This window comes from Saimiri boliviensis, chromosome 7 (assembly GCF_048565385.1).
Source record: "Saimiri boliviensis isolate mSaiBol1 chromosome 7, mSaiBol1.pri, whole genome shotgun sequence".
Taxonomy (NCBI): domain Eukaryota; kingdom Metazoa; phylum Chordata; class Mammalia; order Primates; family Cebidae; genus Saimiri; species Saimiri boliviensis.
The window spans coordinates 66,908,937-66,928,229 of record NC_133455.1 but is presented as its reverse complement, the minus strand read 5'-3'; the positions used below and the strand labels follow the sequence as shown (position 1 = coordinate 66,928,229).

The window sequence follows — 19,293 nt, the reverse complement described above, 5'->3', positions numbered from 1 at the left end:
CAGGCTAGGGGGTGAGTGCCAATCTTGCCCTACTGACACCCAGTCTAGGGAGCCATTCAAAAGAAAAAAAAAAAAAGCCCTCAGGAGAGAGGACCCTTAAGCACCGCCCTTGGGTGGAAACACCATAGCCTTGGGACATCTGGAGGCTCCACGTCAGGAACGTTCTCCCGACCCTCTATCAGCATTACAGCCCTCTCCTACCTTCTCCTGGGGCAAAGTGGGTTCCTGGCCTTTATCCCTGATGAAGCCTTGAGAGAGAGAGAGAGAGAGAGAGAGAGAGAGAGTGTGTGTGTGTGTGTGTGTGTGTGCGCCAGGCAGAATTCTGTGTACCCTTCCACTGGGAGCTCCAAGAAGACAGGGCCGTGCCTCTTGGACTCTCTTGGGTATCCCTGGTGCCCAGTCCCATGTTTGGCACAAAGTTAACACTCCGTATGTATCTGTTGAATACAGACACCTCTAAGTGGACTAGAGGTCTGGGACTCATCCTTCATGCCAGTCATCCTGTTTGGCCCAGTGTGACTGTGGCCTTCTGGGGAAGCCCTCCAGTGGAGCCGCTGTTTAGGTTTTACACCCCACAGTCCGCTGCTCCTGTCCAGTGCTCGCCCTCCTCCCCGCACCCACCGCGCTCGGAGTGGCATCAGCGAAGAGCAGTGGCCTCTCCTGGCGGCGCGTCCTGCCCTCTGCACCCCTGGAGGACAGGGGCAGCAGGGTCACTCACGCAGTGGGTGCTCAGCCCACGTGGGGGCTGAGGAAGTGAGCAAGTGTTCACCAGGTTGTGACCAGGGGGCCAAGGCAGTTCTGGGAGAGGGGGTCTCTGGCGGCCCGCGGACGGGGCGGGCCCAGGTCGGCTGCCTTCCCCTTTGCCCTTCGACCCAGGAAGCCGCCCACATCCAGCGGACACGCTCGACGGTCTGGGCTGCTCAGTCCAGGCCTCGGTCCCGTCCCCGGGCCGTCCCCGACCCCTACCCGCCGGCCCGACCCCCACCCCTACCCCAACTTCCCGCTCCGACGGCCAGGAGAGGCGGGGCGGGCGGGTCTGAGAGTGGCGAAGGACACTCTCCACACCGAGGGTCATTTGCTCTTTTTTCCCCTCTGTGGCTAATTTATTTTAGAGCCAGGGGCGGGAGGGGGCGGGGCCAGACTGGAGGGTGGCGAGGAGGGGCTGGGCGAGCCCAGGGGAGGTGGGGGCGGGGCGGGGGCGAGGTGGGGGAGGGCGCGGAAGAAGCCAGGGGTGGAGGGGCCAGAGAAGGGGCGGGAGTTAGGGGAAGAGAGGGGCACTAGGAGAGGGAGGAGCAGGGAAAGGGGAGGGGAGCCAGGGCCTGCGAGGGAGGGCGCTGGGGGCGGGCGAGGGGAGGCGGGGGTGGGGGTGGGGGTCTTGCCTGCGGGGGGAGCCGGGGCCGCCCCTTGTCCGGCCACCCCCACTGCCCAGTCCCGCTCCCGCCCGCGGCGGCCGCAGCAGCCGCAGCAGCAGTGGCTCCAGGATGGTGAGCGCCGCTGCCCCCCAGCCCAGGCCTGTCGCCCCTCGCCCGCGCCCCCGCCCAGGTCCCCGGGCCGGACGCGCCCCCAGGCCGCGCACACTCACCTAGGACCCGGCCGGGATGCCGAGGTATGGGGCTGCGGACCGGCCAGGGTCCGGGGTTGGGGGAGGTGACCGTTCGGTCCGGGTGCCCGGAGCTTTGTCCGCCAGTGCGGGGCCGGGGAGGGCTGGAGAGGGCGGGGGCTGCGGATCGCTGGTTTCACCTCCGCGGGGGTCGGAGGGCAGGGCCGGCGGGAGACCCTAGCGGGTACGTGGGAGGCGAGGGTCACTTCCCGGGGGGAGGGGGCGGGCAGAGCCGGGGATCTCCGCCTGGCCGCGACGGGCACCCGCCTCGCAGCCCCCTCTGGTGCGGAGGCTTGAGCGAAAACGAACAGCCGGCTCGGTGGGCGTCTGCGGGCCTGGGGGTGGGGAGCAGGGGTTTGCGGGTTCAGGTCCCAGAAGGATCCAGCGTCCGGAGCCCGAGGGCCGGCCAGCAGGCCCCTCCCACTCCGTCAGGTCTTTGTCCAGCGGCCCCTGTGTGTGTGGGAGGGGTGGGGGCTGGGTTACTGGCCGGAGATTCCCCAGCACGGTGACGGGGCAGTGACAGGAGACTGAGGCTACTTGGGGTCCCCGCGCCCCTAACGCCCACCCTCTTCAAGTCTTCTCCTCTGGCCTGGGAGAACAGAGCCCCAGTCTCAGAGTCAGGGCGTTGTACTCACCTTCACCCTGGGGGATACAGGCTGCAAGGGGGACCCTCGGAGCTCCCAGGTCTCCAGAGAGGGCCCCTCAAAGTTCCCCACCGCAAGAGCCCTCTCCTGGTCTACACGGAGATTCGCATGCTAGCAACCCCCTCCTCAGAGGGTCCTTCGTAGAGTGTTAAGCACCCAGTAGGTGATCAGCAAATGCTGGTCCCCCTGGCCCCGCCACAGGAGGAGGCCTAGAAAGGGGTCGGCGCGGGGCAGAGAGCGCGCGGCCTGGAGCCTGCGCCCAGCGGCGGCCGGGAGCGCAGGGGTGGGTAGATGGGTGGGTGGGCTGTTAAAGGGACGGTCACTAAATCAGGATTAGGCCGTAGGGCTGTCAGGCTGCCGGCCCTGTCTCCATGGATACCTAATTTGGAGGAGAATAGAGGACGGAAGAATGTTTGTGTTGTCGTCCGCACGGGCTGCAGCGGCGGAGCCGGCTCCTGCTCTCCGCGGGGCAGAGAGGAGCGGGGAGCCGGTTCCAGCCTAGCTCTGGGCTTACAGCGCAGAGGGGCTTCCCGGTTGCTGGGGCGTGGGGCCTCCTCAGTGGAGCCGCCCAGTCTCTGGAGTGGGTTGGGACGGCAGATGCCAAGGTGCGAAGCCTTCTGACCCTGCAAGGGACTCCCAGACCCTACCGAAATCCCACAGCCTCCTCCTAAAGCGGATCCCTCCCGGAGCCTCTCAGTCCGGAGCCGACGCCGTTTCCCACAGTGCCTTAGCCCCCCAAGGACCGGCGCGCCGGGTAGCCGGGTGCTGCGGTGCCGCAGCCACTCAGCCGTGGGGACGCGGGTACTCGGTGGCCGTGCGAGCTGCGGGCAGGGGGCGGGGCGGGACTTCCTGGGGTGGGCGAGGAAAGGGGCGGGGCTTGCTGGGGTGGCTGGGGTGGCTGGGCTGGACGGGTGACAGGCCTCGTAAATCCCCTTTCCCATGTTTAACACCATTCTTTCCACTTGATTCCATTGGCGTCCATGGCAGACGGGTGCGACCCTCGTGCCCTCGCTATAGTATCTTCTGGGCGAAGCCCTCTTGGGCCAAAGGGAATTAGGCTGTGTGGGGCAGAGGAGTTGCTCCTGGGGAGGCCTAGATGACCCGCATTCCTGAGGTGGGTGGGATTCCTCCTGCCCCTTCCCCCCCCGCCCCCCAGGAGAAGAAGAACGGGCTGAGAGAGTCAGAAATGAGTCTGGCTTCGGAGGCCCTGCCCGGTTCTCTGGCCGTGGTGTGGCTGAGGATCCTGTGACTGTCAGTTCCAGTACCAGCCTGGGGGAAGGCTAGGGAGAGCCACCCAGACTGAGTGTGGTGCAGCAGACCCCTTTCCTGTCTTTCTGCTCACCCATGGGCACAGCTTTTTATGGATCAGGATTCCCCTCCCTGCCCTGCCTTGGCCGCAGCTTTATTGCCAAGAGCTAGGGCTCTCTACACGCAATTTCACGCCTCTCTGCCTTTGCTCCCGCTGTTCCTCCAGCCAAATGCCTTCCCCATTGTCCCTGTCTTTCCACAACCTCCTTATTCTTCAGAGCCCAACTCAGATGTGCCTCCTCGGCATCACCTCCCCAGCCCCAAGCTCCTGTCACTTCCTTCTCCCTCCGCGGCCTGCACCTGTGCTCCCTTCCGCCTTTGTGGCAGGGGTCCACACTGGGCTTTCACTGAAGTGCGCACGTACTCCCTGGTCCTGCCACCGCTGGCTCGCCACAGGGCTTGGCACCTTGTGGGTGCCCCATAAATGTTGGCTGAATAAAAGGGGTTTTGTAAGGGCTTTTAGCCAGAGTTTATAGCATGGAATCTGGCTACTTTCAGGAAAACAGCTCTGTGCTCTTGGGTGGTAGAGACCCTCGGATGGGTGCTCCTCCTCTCCCTTTCCCTTCTCCTCCTCCTCCTTCTCCCCATGACCCAACCCCCCCCCCCCCCCAAGTCCAGGGAGGACTTTGCCCCTTCCCTTCTCCACAGACCAGCATTCTTTCCCTGCCATTATCATCCTGTTAAACAGAGAGGCCAGTCAGGACCCATATGGATCACATTAACAATTGCTTATTATCTGGGGCAGGACTCCCCCGACTCTCCCCCCAACCGCAGCTCCGACTGCTGCCCCTCGCTGGACCCTTAGGAGCCCTGCCTCCCCCTCCCCCCACTGTCCGTCAGCTAGGGAGGGCAAGGGACAGGCTGGTCTCCCTCACCTTCCCTGTGCCTCCTAGCAGAACTTCGCCTCTTCTGGACTTGGCAGTTAACGACTCCTTTACCTGATTTAATGAAAACCAGGTTCCTGGAAGGAGTAGGCTCCGTGAAATTCCAGGGCTGCAGCTGGGAGATGTGGACTCCAGGTCTCGGTGTCCCTGTGCTCTGCAGCCCTGAGAACCCTTGCTCTCCAGGGGACAGAGACTGTGGGGGGGGGGCACATGAGGCCAAGCATGGGGTGCTGGCATCTGCCGCCTTAGCCCTGGGCTGGTCCTACCCCCTTTGGGGAGCTGCCTGTCTGGTGAGGGAGCTCAGGGCAGAGGGACTCTGCCAGGCTCTGTGGCATTGGGTTCCCAGCCTTCCCCTGTAGTCAAAGCAAGAAATCTGCTAGAGCTTCCCAGAGCAGCTGCTGAATTGGCCTTGAAGGATGGGGAGTGTAGTTCCTGTTTAAAACCGTATATATCCCAAGAATACTTTCATAGAGAATGGAAGGAACCTCCAAGATTATCCATTTTGGGGGTCCATAACTTTTTTTGATTTACAGAGCACTTGGAGGGACTGATGAAAGCCATCCCCAGAAAAATGTACTTCCATTAATGGACACCAGACTTTGCATTCTGCTTTAGACGGTTCTTGGATCCCCTGAAGCCCATGGGGACCTTCTGTCAAGAAACCCTCAGGCCAGGCACGGTGGCTCACAATTGCAATCCCAGCACTTTGGGAGGCTGAGGCAGGCAAATCATTTGAGGTTAGGGGTTTGAGACCAGCCTGGCCAACATGGTGAAAACCCATCTCTGCTAAAAATTCAAAAAAAGCCAGGTGTGGTGGTGGGCGCCTGTAATTCCAGCTGCTGGGAGGCTGAGGCAGGAGAACCCAGGTGGCAGAGGTTGCAGTGAGCTGAGATCGCGCCACTGCACTCCAGCCTGGGTGACTGAGCGAGACTCTGTCTCAAAAAAAAAAAAAAAGAAAAGAAAAGAAAAGAAACCCTCACCCCAATCCAGCCCTCTCTGATGTGCTGAGGGCAGAGTCAGGCCTGCAGCCTGGGCTTCCTGACCTCCCCACTCAGTGTTTGATCCACCACCGCCTTATTACTAGCAGCGGGACCACCAGAACCAGGGGACCAGGGATATGAGACCTAGGTGCTGGGCCAGCCTTTAAGTGGGAAGAGTTCACACTGCCTGGGTTGGGGTCTGTGCTGGTTGTCTCATCTCTGACTGTGTGGCCTGGAGGGAGGCTGTCCAGGCATTTTTTTTTGTTTTAGGGTCCACTTGCCTCCAGGAACACATAGCAATTGCTCTTCTCCGAGCAGTTTCATAAGCATCTTGATGAATCAGTTAACACTTCCACATACTTGTTAAACACTGTGTATCTCATCCGTGAAGTGGGAAAATAGAGTGAAGAATGGGCCGGGCGCGGTGGCTCAAGCCTGTAATCCCAGCACTTTGGGAGGCCGAGGCGGGTGGATCGCGAGGTCAAGAGATCGAGACCATCCTGGCCAACATAGTGAAACCCCGTCTCTACTAAAAATAAAAAACATTAGCTGGGCATGGTGGCGTGTGCCTGTAATCCCAGCTACTCAGGAGGCTGAGGCAGGAGAATTGCCTGAACCCAGGGGGCGGAGGTTGCGGTGAGCCGAGATCGTGCCATTGCACTCCAGCCTGGGTAACAAGAGCGAAACTCCGTCTCAAAAAAAAAAAAAAAATAGAGTGAAGAATGGTGTCCCCCTCCTAAGCAGGGTATGGCAAGGATGAAAGGAGGCAGGAGCTGGGAGACCTGAGTCCTGCGCTTGAATGACTCTAGGTGCAGGTGCTCAGGGCTGTGGTCACTGTTGAGGCCATTTCCCCGGTTTGCTCAGCCAAGGAAAGGGGACTGCAGTGCGAAGCCCCTGAGCGCCTTTTGTCTTTTCCTTTAGTATCAAGGTATGGGCAGCGTCAGCCTTTGGAATTCATCTTTAGGGCTGGAGGCCGAGTGGGGAGTTCTCAGTGAGTGGGAGAGCTGGGCAGAGTCCATGGCTTGCCTCCGTAGCCCCAACTCCATTTTATGATGACCAGTCATGACCCCTACCCTAGAGACCAAGCCTTGAGCTTCAGTGACACCCGGCTGCTAGTCAAATGTAACTCCACGCAAGTAATTTCATCTGTTTGGGTTTCAATTTCCTCATTTCTAAAATGGGGATAAGAAGCTCACATGATGGTGATATAGCCCTGGTTTCCTTTTCTTTTTCTTTCTTTTTTTTTAAGATGAGGTTTCACCATGTTGGTCAGGCTAGTTTTGAACTCCCGACCTCGGGTGATCCACCCACCTTGGCCTCCAAAGTGCTTATATTACAGGCATGAGCCACCATGCTCAGCCTTTTTTCCTTTTCTTTTCTTTTCTTTTCTTTCTTTTTTCTTTTTTTTAAGACAGGAGCCCTGGTTTCATATAGTCTTTGCCTTTAATTCTGAAGCCCACCTTGGTGACCCGCTCAGTGACGTATGACCCAGGGACTCCAGAGAATGACCTTGTGGCATAGGAGTGAGGATGGGAAAAGGACATGTATGTGTGAAAGTTCTGGACCACAGCAGTGCTTGCCCAGGTTACCTATTAAAAAAAAAAAAAATTGTAGAGTTGGGGGTTGCCCAGGCTGATCTTGAACTCCTGGATTCAAGCAATCCTCCCACCTTGACCTCCCAAAGTACTGGGATTACAGGTGTGAGCCATTGGAACCAGTCTGCCAGGCCATTTCTGAAACCCTCTCCAACACAGACTCAGGGCAGAGAGGGGTAAGGAGGTGGACAGGGGGTGGGGAGGTGGGTGGGAGGAGAAGCAGCATGGATGCCTGCAGGAATCTAGAAGGTAGCAGCATACCTCCCTCTGTCCCCTCTCACTGCCCGGGCAGACTCAGGACACAAGGTCCCCAGCCCAGTGTTGTGATTAATCAGGGATGGATGGGAAGATGTGACAGAGAGGCTGCACTGACTTTTTTTTTTTTTTTTTTTTTTTTCCTGAGACAGAGTCTCCTCTGTCACCCAGGCTGCAGTGCAGTGGCACGATCCTCCCTCACTACAAACTTCACCTCCTGGGTTCAAGCAATTCTCATGCCTCAGCCTCCTGAATAGTTGGGACTACAGGTGCATGCCACTGCCCCCAGCTAATTTTTTGTTGTTGTTGTTTTTTGTATTTTTAGTAGAGGTGGGATTTTGCCATGTTGGTCAGGCTGGCCTCAAACTCCTGGCCTCAAGTGATCCGCCCACCTCAGCCTCCCAATATGTTGGATTACAGACATGAGCCACAAAACTTCATTTACTATTAACAAACCTGTGTTGAGCACCTACGCACTGTGCCTAGTACTGTGCAAGGCTCTGGGCGAATCTCAGCTGCTCCCATGGGTGCCCAGCCAGGACTGGCCTTCCTGAGACTCCCTGCACATGCAGTGGACACCTATGGACCAGGTCGTGAGCTGGGGCTTTTATGCTTTGGGTCTTCCTTAACCACGCAGCCTCCCACGTGGCCAGGGAGAGCCCAAGGGTGGCCCCAGCTTTGGTGGTGTTTTGCCATAAGTACCTAGCACGTATCATGGCTGTGAGGCCTTGAATATTTTATCCAAGTACCTATTCATCCAGCAACAATTACTTTCTGATGTGATGTTACCTTCAAGGAGCTCACAAGATGTTGGGGACCAGTGAAGAGGCAAAGGGACAGGCTATGCTTTTAGGACCACTGTCCCTCCATTCTCTAAGCAGAAGGAAGCATCAGAGGGTGTGTGAGCTGGGGAATGGCAACCTCTGGGCTCTGGCGAGGGTACTGGACAGGATCCGGAGGCTGTGAGAGGGAGGACCAGCATCTGACAGCAGGGGCTTGCATCAGTGGATTCCTGAGCAGATTGCCTTTTCCTGGGGGAGGCTGTGTCGGTGGGCATTAGAAGCAAACTGAGGCAGGGCCACTGCTTGGGGAGAGTCCACCTGCAGCTGATTGCCCTGTTTGACCCTTGGATGCTTAAGGATCTGGAGGTGTTTGGTCTTTTCAGGCCAGTGGGGAAAGAAAACTGGTAGGATTTAGGTTATACCTGAAAACGGATCCTGCCTCCCCAGCCCTTTATCATGCAGCTCCCTCCCCATTGCAGCCTGTCTGTTGGCTTCTGCTGGAGCAGAGGGGCTCCCTGGGAATTCTGTGGACACCAGGAGAAGCTACGGCTTCCTCCTCTCTCTGCTCTCTGAAGAAACAGCATTTCATCAGCGGCCGGGTCCTCACTCCTCTAGGAAAGGGCTTCTTTCCACGCACACGGTGTCCTGCATGAGCTGGCCATTCTTGTACCATCACCATCTTCTACATTGTGGCCCTCTTCAGGCCTGAGTTTTGGGGACTGAGCCCCTTGTGGAGAAAGATGGAGCTGCCTAAAAGTGGGGAAGGCAGCTGGGAGGTTGAGGTAGGAGGAGGTCAGTTTAGTCTGGGACTTGTTGAGTTTGTAGTGTGTAGATATCAGAGAAGAGCTGTCAAGAGGAGAAGAGAACCCTTCCTCCTGCCTGGGAGTGCCAAGGAAGACATTCTCTGGTGCTGAGTGCCTCCCCTGATGGGGACTCTGCACTTTCAGAGATGGCCCACGTGTTCTCAGACGGGGCCCAGTCCTTCTGTGAAGCCAAAAGTTTTCCATGGAGGATTTGCTGCCTTTTCTTTTGTTTGTTTTTGGAGACCGAGTCTCACTCTGTCACCAAGCTGGACTGCAGTGGCATGATCTCGGCTCACTGCAACCTCTGCCTCCACAGTTCAAGCAATTCTCCTGTGTCAGCCTCCCTAGTAGCCGGGCCTACAGGTGCGCCACCATGCCCAGCTAAATTTTGTATTTTTAGTAGAGACAGAGACAAGGTTTCACAATGTTGGGTAAGATGGTCTTAATCTCTTGACCTCGTGATCTGCCTGCCTCAGCCTCCCAAAGTGCTGGGATAACAGGTGTAAGGCCCAGCCAAGGATTGGCTGCTTTCGAGGAAAAGGGGAAGAGGGGCTGTGCAGAGCTGCACTGGCCACCACAGTCATGTGGAGATGCGGGTCCTGGGGAGCCTTTCTCGTCCCCACTCCTCTGAGCACAGTCTCAGGCTTGCCACCCTTTCTGATTACTCTCCACAGAGTGCAGCTGAGACCCTAACCAGAGTCCCACATCCTAGCCTGGAGGCCAGTGCCTCTCAGACCTGGGCAAGGACTTCTTTGGTCCCATGAGAACAAGTTTGAGATCTGCTAAGCTCCAGGGTTGGTGGCTACGTGTGGGAGGGGGTTCAAGGAAGGAGGGCCTTGGGGGGCAGGGGAGGTTGAGGACGAGGGTGGGAACTGACTGCCCCCTAGGTGTTCTCAGCTGTTGGATGAGAACACCACCACCTGCTGCTCACCTGGCAGGCAGAGAGGCATCTGGAGCAACACCGCTGGGGCGGCATCTGTCCTAGCTTGGTGACGTAGACAAGTTAACTGTGCCCACTTTCCTCATCTGCAACATGGGAATGACATCCTCGCCTGGATTAAATGAACTGATGTGTGTGACGCTCTCAGGGCGGGACTTGGCTTGTGTTGAGAATCCCATAAGGGAGCAGGCAGGCTGGAGCTGCTGCTGTCATTCCGTCTTTTCCTTGCACCCTCCCCCCAGTGTCTCTTTCCCCCGTGTCCCTGTGGCCCTGCAGGTGTGGGGGGCCATCCCCTTGAGGCAGCCCTGCCCCCTCACACCCAGGTGGACCGGCCAGGCTGCATAGCTGGAGTTACTTGGCTCAGCACCCCCAGGGCTGGGAGAGGGCAGGAGGGGCTGAGGCGGCTGCTGGGGGCACCTGGGTGGGCTGCCTGGGCCTGTTTCCTCACCTTTGGTCAGGCCTGGCCCTGTGGGCACATGCCTTTCTCCCATCCCCATGCATGGGAAGAGGCCATATTTAGGGCCAGGGCACACAGGATCACCCAGACTTTAAAGCTTAAGCCTTTTGGAGGCCACATGCCACCCAAATGGACTCAAGTCAACCTTGGAGCCTAAACCTGGCTACGGGGAGAGGAAGGGTGGGGCCCTCCAGGAGATTCTAGGCTCTTGGGCTAAGCCCTGTGGTCCGTGGCCCCTGAGGAGCTCCTGCAGAGAACTGTATTCCAATGTTACGACTTCCCTTCATAGTCCCATGCAGTTTTATTTTACACATTGAGGAAGTATTTTTGAGAACAGGCCTCGGGTTTTCCAGACCGCAAAAGGGGCCTAAGGCTGAAAGTGGTAAAGAGCCCTGGCCTCATCCTCCATTCTCACGCCCATTCAGGGCCAAGTCCCAAGCAAAGAGGAGCCTCAGGTGCAGACCCAAGAGGGGACAGGCACTGGAAGGAGCTCGCCAGCCCCGGATCACAGTGGGGTCCCAAGTAGACAGAGGACAGTTCACAGAGACCTCAACTGAGCACCCCCGCCCTCCCCCCAGTGCCCACTCACTGAGTGCCTGGGTGCAAGGCTGCCTTCAGTACTAGAGACAGCCTCGGGGGCGGGGGGGGGGGGTAAGGGAGGGTGGGAGCGGAATTGACTCAGGGGTGGGAAGGTGCAAAGTACAGAGTCAACTGCAAATCCCTGTTCCTCAGTGAAAAAAGCAAGTCATCAGCCGGGCACCGTGGCTCACGCCTGTAATCCCAGCACTTTGGGAGGCCAAGGCTGGCAGATCACAAGGTCAGGAGTTTGAGACCAGCCTGGCCAACATGGTGAAATGCTGTTTCTACTCAAAATACAAAAATTAGCTGGGCGTGGTGGCAGGCACCTATAATCCCAGCTACTCAGGAGGCTGAGGCAGGAAAATCACTTGAACTCAGGAGGCAGAGGTTGCCATGAGCCGAGATCATGCCACTGCACTCCAGCCTGGGCAACAAAGCAAGCTTCTGTCTCAAAAATAAATAAATAAATAAATAAATAAATAAATAAAGGAAGGAAGGAAAGAAAGAAAGAAAAGAAATGCAAGTCATATTTAAAAAAATAATTGCTGACAAAAAGTCATGAATATTAAAAAGTCCAGGTCATCCTCTCTCCAGTGGTCCTGCTCTTTCTACCACTGTGTGTCGGGGAATGTTTTCTGAGGGAGGGGACTTTGGGAAGGAGCAGGTCAGGGTAGAGAGAGCAGCAGAGAGGGCTAGAGAGCTGCCTGCACCAGGGCTCACAGGCAGGGGCTGGCTAAACAGATGAGGGAATGGGAACCCAGTTAACAAGTGATGTCACCTCTAAATCAGGCATTGGAGTGGCGAGGCAGAGGTTCCCGGGACATGCTTGGGGGCACCAAAGAGGGAGGCAGCAATAGCCTCAGAGAGAATGGGCTGATGTGACTGGAGGAGCTGGAAGGGCTGAGGCTGGAAGGAAGGGCAGACCCATTTACCTCCGGTGCCAGGCTGAAGGGTTTTGCATCCTCTCTGTGCTTGGTAGGAGGCTGATTCTGTTGTAGAAAAAAGACGACCCTGGCAGCCATACGGAAGAAAGATGAGGAGAGCAGAGAGTTCCCATGTGGGGCCAGCTGTCGTGGGGGGCATGAGAGCTGTGGGTTATTTTAGAGAGTGACCAGCTGGATGAGCGGAGGCTGGAGAGACTGAGACGCAGGGCGCCCGAGGGTTCCAGCCACGCTGAACAGATGGAATCTGGAGAGAAGGTGGAGATGTTTTCCTTGGTCTCTGTGGACCCTCCTGGAGGGACCTAAGATTCTCGCCTGCATTCCTACATCTCCTCTGAAGATTCTCAAGGACAGTGAAGAATGTGGCTCAAGATGAAGTTGTGTCTGGGCACAGTGGGCTGTCAAGAGGGACCTGAAGCAGGGGCATGGGACCTTGCCTGCCAGTTTATAAGTGGCAGAGGGTGGGCTGCGGGGGGCTGGAGTCAGAGCAGGGCCCTGGGGCTCCTCCATTAGCAGAGAGGAGAAGTTGGTGACAGATGTCCCAGGACACAGGTCAGAGCAGCCAGGGGTCGGGCGAGGACATCCTGGGAAGCTGTGGTTTGGGACTGCATTTTCTTTTTTCTTTTGAGACGGAGTTTCACTCTTGTTGCCCAGGCTGGAGTGCAGTGGCTCGATCTTGGCTCACCACAGTCTCTGCCTCCTGGGTTCAAGTGATTCTCCTGCCTCACCATCCCGAGTATCTGGGATTACAGGCAAGCGCCACCAGGCCCAGTTAATTTTGCATTTTTAGTAGATGGGGTTTCTCCATGTTAGTCAGGCTGGTCTCGAACTCCTGATCTCAGGTGATCCGCCCACTTCAGCCTCCCAAAGTGCTGGGATTACAGGTGTGAGCCACTGTGCCTGGCCGGGACTGCATTTTCAGCGATGGTCAGCTGGTCAGAGCAGGACAGGGAACTCACTCGTGCAAGGCAGTGCTCTTCTGGGGCCCCGCAGGCAGCTCCAGGGTTGTGTTCTCTCTTTGGAGTCCTCCGTCAAACCAGTGGGGTCCTTCTGGGCCTGGAGAGCAGCCCCTGCCTCTTTCCTAGGCTGCCGCACCTGGCCAGTCTCTAAGAGCGAGTTGGGGCCTGCCCTGGGTCCTGCAGGGGTGGCCCCTCCAGCTAGTCATGAAAGTTCCAGCTCTCCTTCACTGCCCTCAGGCCAGCCTGTGAGGGGGATGCTGCCTCTCCACCCCCCATTTCGAAATGGAGGAAACAGATTGAGACATTGTCCCACATCCCAGAGGCTGACTCGGGCCAGTGCGCACTCCTGCAATGCCTGCATCACGGGAGGGAGGGAGGGCTTGCTAGAGTGGGCTCGGAGACCCCCCCCAGCCTGGGTCAGTCTTTCAGATTGCCCTTCAGACACCTGCCTTACCCAGGTTACCAATGGGTCCAGGCTCTCTTGGGGTGGGGTCCCTGGAGCAGCCAGTGAAGGGGAGGAAGGAAAGAAGGAAGAGTGTGTCTCACTGTAGAACAGGCTTACACCACAATCCCCCCAGCAGCCTGCTGTGGGAACTGAATGAGACAATGGAGGCCCAGCTCCCAGCCCACTGCGCAGTGGCCTCTGGGAAGCACAGAGACAGGCAGCCCCTACTCTTTTCTTCCTCCAGGGCCCAAGAGCTGGCTCCGTCTCTGATCTGCTCCAACATAACTTGCGTGCAGTGAGAAGCAGGGTGCAGCGCAGTGACCAATTCCCAGCCCCAAAGACTTGCTTTCCCTGGCCTCTATAAACACTTCTTCTTTTTTTGAGACAGTTTCATTCTTGTTGCCCAGGCTGGAGTGCCGTGGCATGATCTCCACTCACTGCAACCTCTGCCTCCTGGGTTCAAGCCATTCTCCTGCCTCAGTCTCCTGAGTAGCTGGGACTACAGGCACGCACCATCACGCCTGGCTAATTTTTGTATTTTTAGTAGAGATGGGGTTTCACCATGTTGGCCAGGTTGGTCTCGATCTCTTGACCTCATGATCCACCCACCTCGGCCTCCCAAAGTGCTGGGATTACAGGCTTGAGCCACCGCGCCTGGTCCCCATGAACACTTGTAGTGGCTCCTGCAGCTCACCTCAAGTAGGTGGGACGGAGACGGAAAATCAGCCTTGCTAATCCTCCTGGAAGGTGTGACTGGCTGACAGCCTGGAGCCTCCCAGAGGTTCTATTTGGTTTAAAAGAGAATCCTTGTTAACCAAAATGGTTTTTCTCTGGCTGAAATGGCAGGCAGCCTAACCAAGGGGAGCAAACGACACCTAGACAAGAGGGAGGCACACTGTTTTCTTTGGCTGCACGGACAAGGGTAATTTTCTCTCTACCGCCTGTCTCCCAGAAGATGGGCTGGGGACAGAGAACCAGCCCAGAGCCACCTTGTGTTCCTGGATATTGCCTAGCTTTGGGGTGAGACAAGGCAGTGGAAGGAAGGCGCTCTGAACATCCCAGGGCAGCTCCAGGGAAGGGTCCAGAGAAAACGTGGAGGGGCTGTTGGGCAGAAGGGGGCCGGGTGGGGGGGGAAGGAGAGGAGAGCTGGAAAAGTGATTAGCAGCTCTGATGAGGTTGGAGTCAGGCCTGGCGGCCCCAGGGCAACACCAGAGAAAAAAGGAGCTGTTATTCACAGAGGGTAGGCCAAGATGGCTGCCTGACCGAGGGAGCCCCCAGCGCATCCCAAGGCAGCCACGTTGCAGGGGGTACCGGCAGGTCCCATGCCCTTGGCTTGGGCATGCCTCATGGAGGTTGGGGGGTGGGACTGATAGAAAACATCAGGAGCCTGCGTCCTGTGTCCAGTTCCCAGCTCCCCTGGACCTTCTTTGAGAGCAAGGGAGGCCCAGGAGCCACCCCCAACCTCCTGGGGTAGTAGATGGGCTGTTTGATCAGTGAGTGTGTAAATTGGGATTTTATGGATCGCTTATTCACGGCTGCAGCTGGGGCCCCCAAATTCCTCTGTGCCCCAGAATGCTTAATCTAGTCCTGAGCTTCCCCCTGAGAGGCAGAGGGGAGGAGAGCTCCCCACAGCGCCCCACCCCTCCTGCTGTGTCTCCTCCCAAGGCCCCAGGCTTTGTAGTTGTAGCTTGAGCAGTTCAAATGTGCTAATACACTCCCTGAGGGCCACTGGACAGTGGGACTTACTCCCCAGTGCTGTGATTGGCCAGAGAGACCACAGGAGGGGGGTTTCTGGCAGCAGCTGGGAGTGTGTGTGTCTGCGCACCCACCCGCCGGCATTGCGCCTGTGTGTGTGGACGAGGCTGGAGGTGTCCACCCTGCTCAGACCACCGGGCAGAGACAAAGGACCTTCATCTAGCCTGGGATGAGGATTAGGCCCACCAGCCATGTCCCTACCTGGTCAAGCTGGTTAGGGAGTCCGCTGCCCACCTCTACACCCTCCTGTTACATTGTGACATGGTGGGGGCTTATTCAGTGTGTGTTGAATGGATGGATGGATGAGTGACCACCAGAGTGACTGCATTTCTAACTGGGGTGTGTCTGCTGGAATAATCCAGCACCAACAGATTCCTCCATCTCCCCTCAGGATTCCTAAGTATCCACCCCCTACCAGACATCAAGGCCCGACATGAGACTGGCCAGGCCTCGGGGGACACAGCTGTGACCCCCGGACTGTGTTACCACTTGAGAGTGCTTTCACTGTGGTCACGTTTCTCCCTCTCTGCCGGCCCCCATCTGTCCTTGGGATTGGATGAAGATGAGGATGGTGGGCGGGGTGGGGGAGGGGTGTTGAGCAGCTGATAGGGGAGGGCAGTGTGGCCCAAAGGCAAGATGACAAAGTGCCTTGCCTGCTTTCCTCTCCTCTTCAGCCTGTTCCTCCTCTCCTGAGGCAGGCCAGACAGGCGGAGCTGGGGTGAAGGGAGGCGGCTTAGCTAGCCCATCCTCCCTCCCCTGGTTCTAGGGGAAGCGCGAGTCCAGGGTAGCTGTAAACTGTCTGAGAATCCTAAGGAAAGAAGTCTGTAGGGTGCAGTGGCTCATGCCTGTAATCCCAGCACTTTGGTAGGCTAAGGCAGGTGGATCACCTGAGGTCAGGAGTTCGAGTCCAGCCTGGCCAACATGGTGAAACCCTGTTTCTGCTAAAAATACAAAAATTAGCTGGGTATGATGGCATATATCTGTAATCCCAGCTACTCAGGAGGCTGAGGCAGGAGAATCAATCACTTGAACCCAGGAGGTAGAGGTTGCGGTGAGTGGAGATCACGCCATGGCACTCCAGCCTGGGTGATCAGAATGAAACTCTGTCTCAAAAAAAAAAAAAAAAAAAAAAAGAAGTCTAAATCCGAAGGAAGTCTACCTGAAGACCTTAAGAAGTGAGACTCCATGGAAAGAGTCTCTTTCAAAAGAAAGCTCTGGTTTTGCTAGATTAGGTGTCAGGAAGCACCAGGCTGTGGACCCGAGCCCCAGCTGGGATTAGAGCAGCTCTGTTCAATAGAGCTTTCTGTGGTGATGGAAAGGTTCTGTGTCTGTGATGTCTGCTGTGATGGCCACTACCTCACGTAGCTGTTGAACTTGTGGAATGTGGCTAGTACCACTGAGGAAGTAAAATGTTTATTTTATTGAATTTTCATGATTGAAAATTTAAATAGTTACATGGAGCTAGCGACTGGCTTTGGACAGTGCAGCATTAGTGGCTGTGTTCGGGGCTGAGCCCAAGCTCTTGGGTGCAAGTGCCAATTCTGCCCCTTTTTGGCTGGTGGCCTTGGGCAGGACTCTTCCTGCCACACTGTGTTCCTTTCCCAGGTTGCTGGGCTGCCTGGAAGGGAAATGAGGTGTGGGCCATCTGCAGTTAGGGAGTCATCTGTTCCTTTAGGTGACTGGGCTGCCCTCAAGGGGTTGTGGACCACAGAGGAGATGAATACCCCTGGGCAGCACAGTAGGAAAGAAGTGGTTGTAGGGAGCTCTAGACTTTGAGGCATCTAAGGAACTTACTTGGGGATGTCAGCCCAAGAAGGCTTCCTGGAAGAGGGGGCAGTGGGGGAGCGTTGAGCTGAGCCAGGGGATGGGTGGGGGGTTGTGCCTGAGAGCCTGGCCCTGGAGATCTGCTTGAGTCTGCAATGAGGACCCTGTGCTTGGCACCGGGCACCTTGGACAGCCTCACTGCCTCTAGGCTGGGGTAGGCAGGCACAGACATATGGGCTAAGTCCCACTTCCCCTCTTACAGCTCGTATGACCTTGGGAGAGTCTTTTCCCACACTTGAGTCTCCATTTCCTCTTCTATAAAATGGGGAGAATAATGCCCATCTGGCAGGGACATTGTGAAGACAAAACCGATGGATGGCTATGGAAGTTCTTTGCAAACACTAGAAGTCTGGGTGAAAGGGAAGGTTTATTCCTCAAGGGTGCTGGGCCCCTGGCCTGGCCTCTCAGAATGACAACAGATGGTCACAGCTTGGCTGTGGCCCTGACCGCAGACACAGGCAGGGAGTTCTGTGCTGTCCCTCCCGCCAGCGTGTGCGCACACACACATGGCCCAGATGGGGGCGGCTTGGCCAGCTTCTCCCAGGCTGACCTCCTGCTGTTTGGCATTTGACATATGAGGCGGCCAGGGCCAGAGCACACCCCTCACCACACCTCCCACCCCAGAGAGGAGCCAGACTGGCGGGGCAGCCTCAGCACCTCCAGGAAGCGGGATCCCGAGCGCTCTGATCTCTTTACCATGTGTCCGGCGGCCTTTGATGGGAATTCCAGCGCCCCTTTTGTCCTCTCCAACAGAGGCCTGATGTGTTGGGGGTAACAGAAAGAGAGAGATTTAAATAGAAGGAGGCTATGTGGAGTCTCTAGGGGGCTGAGATGGGTGCCTCTGGGGGCTGGACACTTTCCTCTGGTGTTCATAGATACAAACTCGCCTTCTGGACCTCCCCTAGCTATTCCTGAAGTGATTCTCTGGCTTCACCCCTTGTCACCCTCATCATCACATGTAGACTCAAATTCTGTCACCCTGATTGTTTTCTTTATTTTAACACAGAGGCCATTTTAAGCCTCTGGGCTCATCCATCCATCCATCCATCCATCCATCCATCCATCCATCCATCTGTCCGTGCATCCGTCCATCTGTCCATCTGTCCATCTGTCTGTCTGTCCATCCATCCATCCATCCATCCATCCATCCATCCATCCATCCATCTGTCCGTGCATCTGTCCATCTGTCCATCTGTCTGTCCATCCATCCATGTGTCCATTTGTCGGTCCATCCATCCTGTAGTCTACTGAGAACTTACTCTGTCCCAGGCACTGCCCTAGGTGCTTGGAATAGAACAGTGAACAAAGCAAAGTCCCTGCTCTCATGGAACTTTTTAGTGGGTACACAGACAATACAGCAACAAATAGGATTGTCCCCTTCAACGTGCTGTTCCATAATTTGAGGGATGAGTGTCACAGAGAACATCAGGTTGAAGGGGACAATGTCTGCTGAGCAGAGACCCGAAGCTAGGAAGTGTGTGAGCCCAGGGAAGGCGTGTTCCAGGCAGGACAAAGGCAGGGGCGCTGAGGTGGGAGGCAGCTTGGTGGGAGGAGCTGCGGAGGCCAAGGTGTGGGAGGGGGGAGGGGCAGTGGCAGCAGGTGAGGCTGAGGGGTAATGGAAGCCGACCAGGAGGACCCTGCAGGTGAATGAGAGGACATTGACTTTTATTCTGAGTGAGATGGGAACACTGGAAGCTTTTGGTGGAAGTACGATTTATGGGACACACTTTCAAGAGTTACACTGGCAGCTGTGTTAAGAAAAGAGAGGACAGTCTAGAAAGAGGGAGGTGAGATGGAAGTGAGGCCAGGCACGGGGGCTCATGACTGGAATCCCAGCACTTTGGGAGCTGAAGGAGGGAGGATTGCTTGAGCCAGGAGCTCAAGACCAGCCTGGGCAACACAGTGAGACCCCCAACTCTAAAAAAAATTTTAAAAATTAGCTGAATATGGTGGCTCACCACACTTGTGGTCCCAACTACTTGGGAGGCTGAGGTAGGAAGATTGTTTGAGCCCAGGAGGTTGAGGCTGTAGTAAGCTGTGATCATGCCACTGTACTCCAGTCTGAGCAGCAAAGTGAGACCCTGACTCAAAAGCACAAAAGAGAGAGAGAGAGGAGCTGCTGCTGTCGTCCAGGTGAGAGCATCCCTGGAGGTGGTGAGAAGGGATGGCATTTGGGGTAGATTTTGAAGCTAGGGCCAAAAACCTGATTTGCTGCTCTGGTGAGTGAAAGAGAAGCTAAGGATGACCGCGAGGTTTCAGGCGGGGCCACTAGAAAGGACGAAGCTGCCATTTCCTGCAACGGGGAAGACTGAGGGAGGGCTAGGTTGCAGGTGTGGGAGCCAGAAACTTCATTTTTGGACATGTTAATTATGCCAATTAAATATTTCAGTGGAGGTGTCAGGAAGGAGGTTGAATAAAGTGCGGAGTGCAGGGCAGAAATCTCAGCTCGAGAACCACGTTTAGGAAACATTAATACAAAGGTGATGGTCAAAGCCAGGAGATGGGCTGGGATCATGCATGGAATTACCAATGGAGAGAGAAG

At 56.4% G+C, this 19,293-nt stretch overlaps 1 protein-coding gene across 1 annotated transcript in view; it reads left to right on the top strand.

Moving 5' to 3' along the window:
- The first annotated feature begins 1,387 nt into the window (after positions 1–1,387).
- FIGNL2 (fidgetin like 2) overlaps positions 1,388–19,293 on the top strand; it is a 33,196-nt gene continuing 15,290 nt past the window's right edge. The window contains exon 1 of the mRNA XM_039472541.2: positions 1,388–1,606. The gene's annotated coding sequence lies outside the window, so the exon portion shown is untranslated. The remainder of the gene's footprint in view (positions 1,607–19,293) is intronic.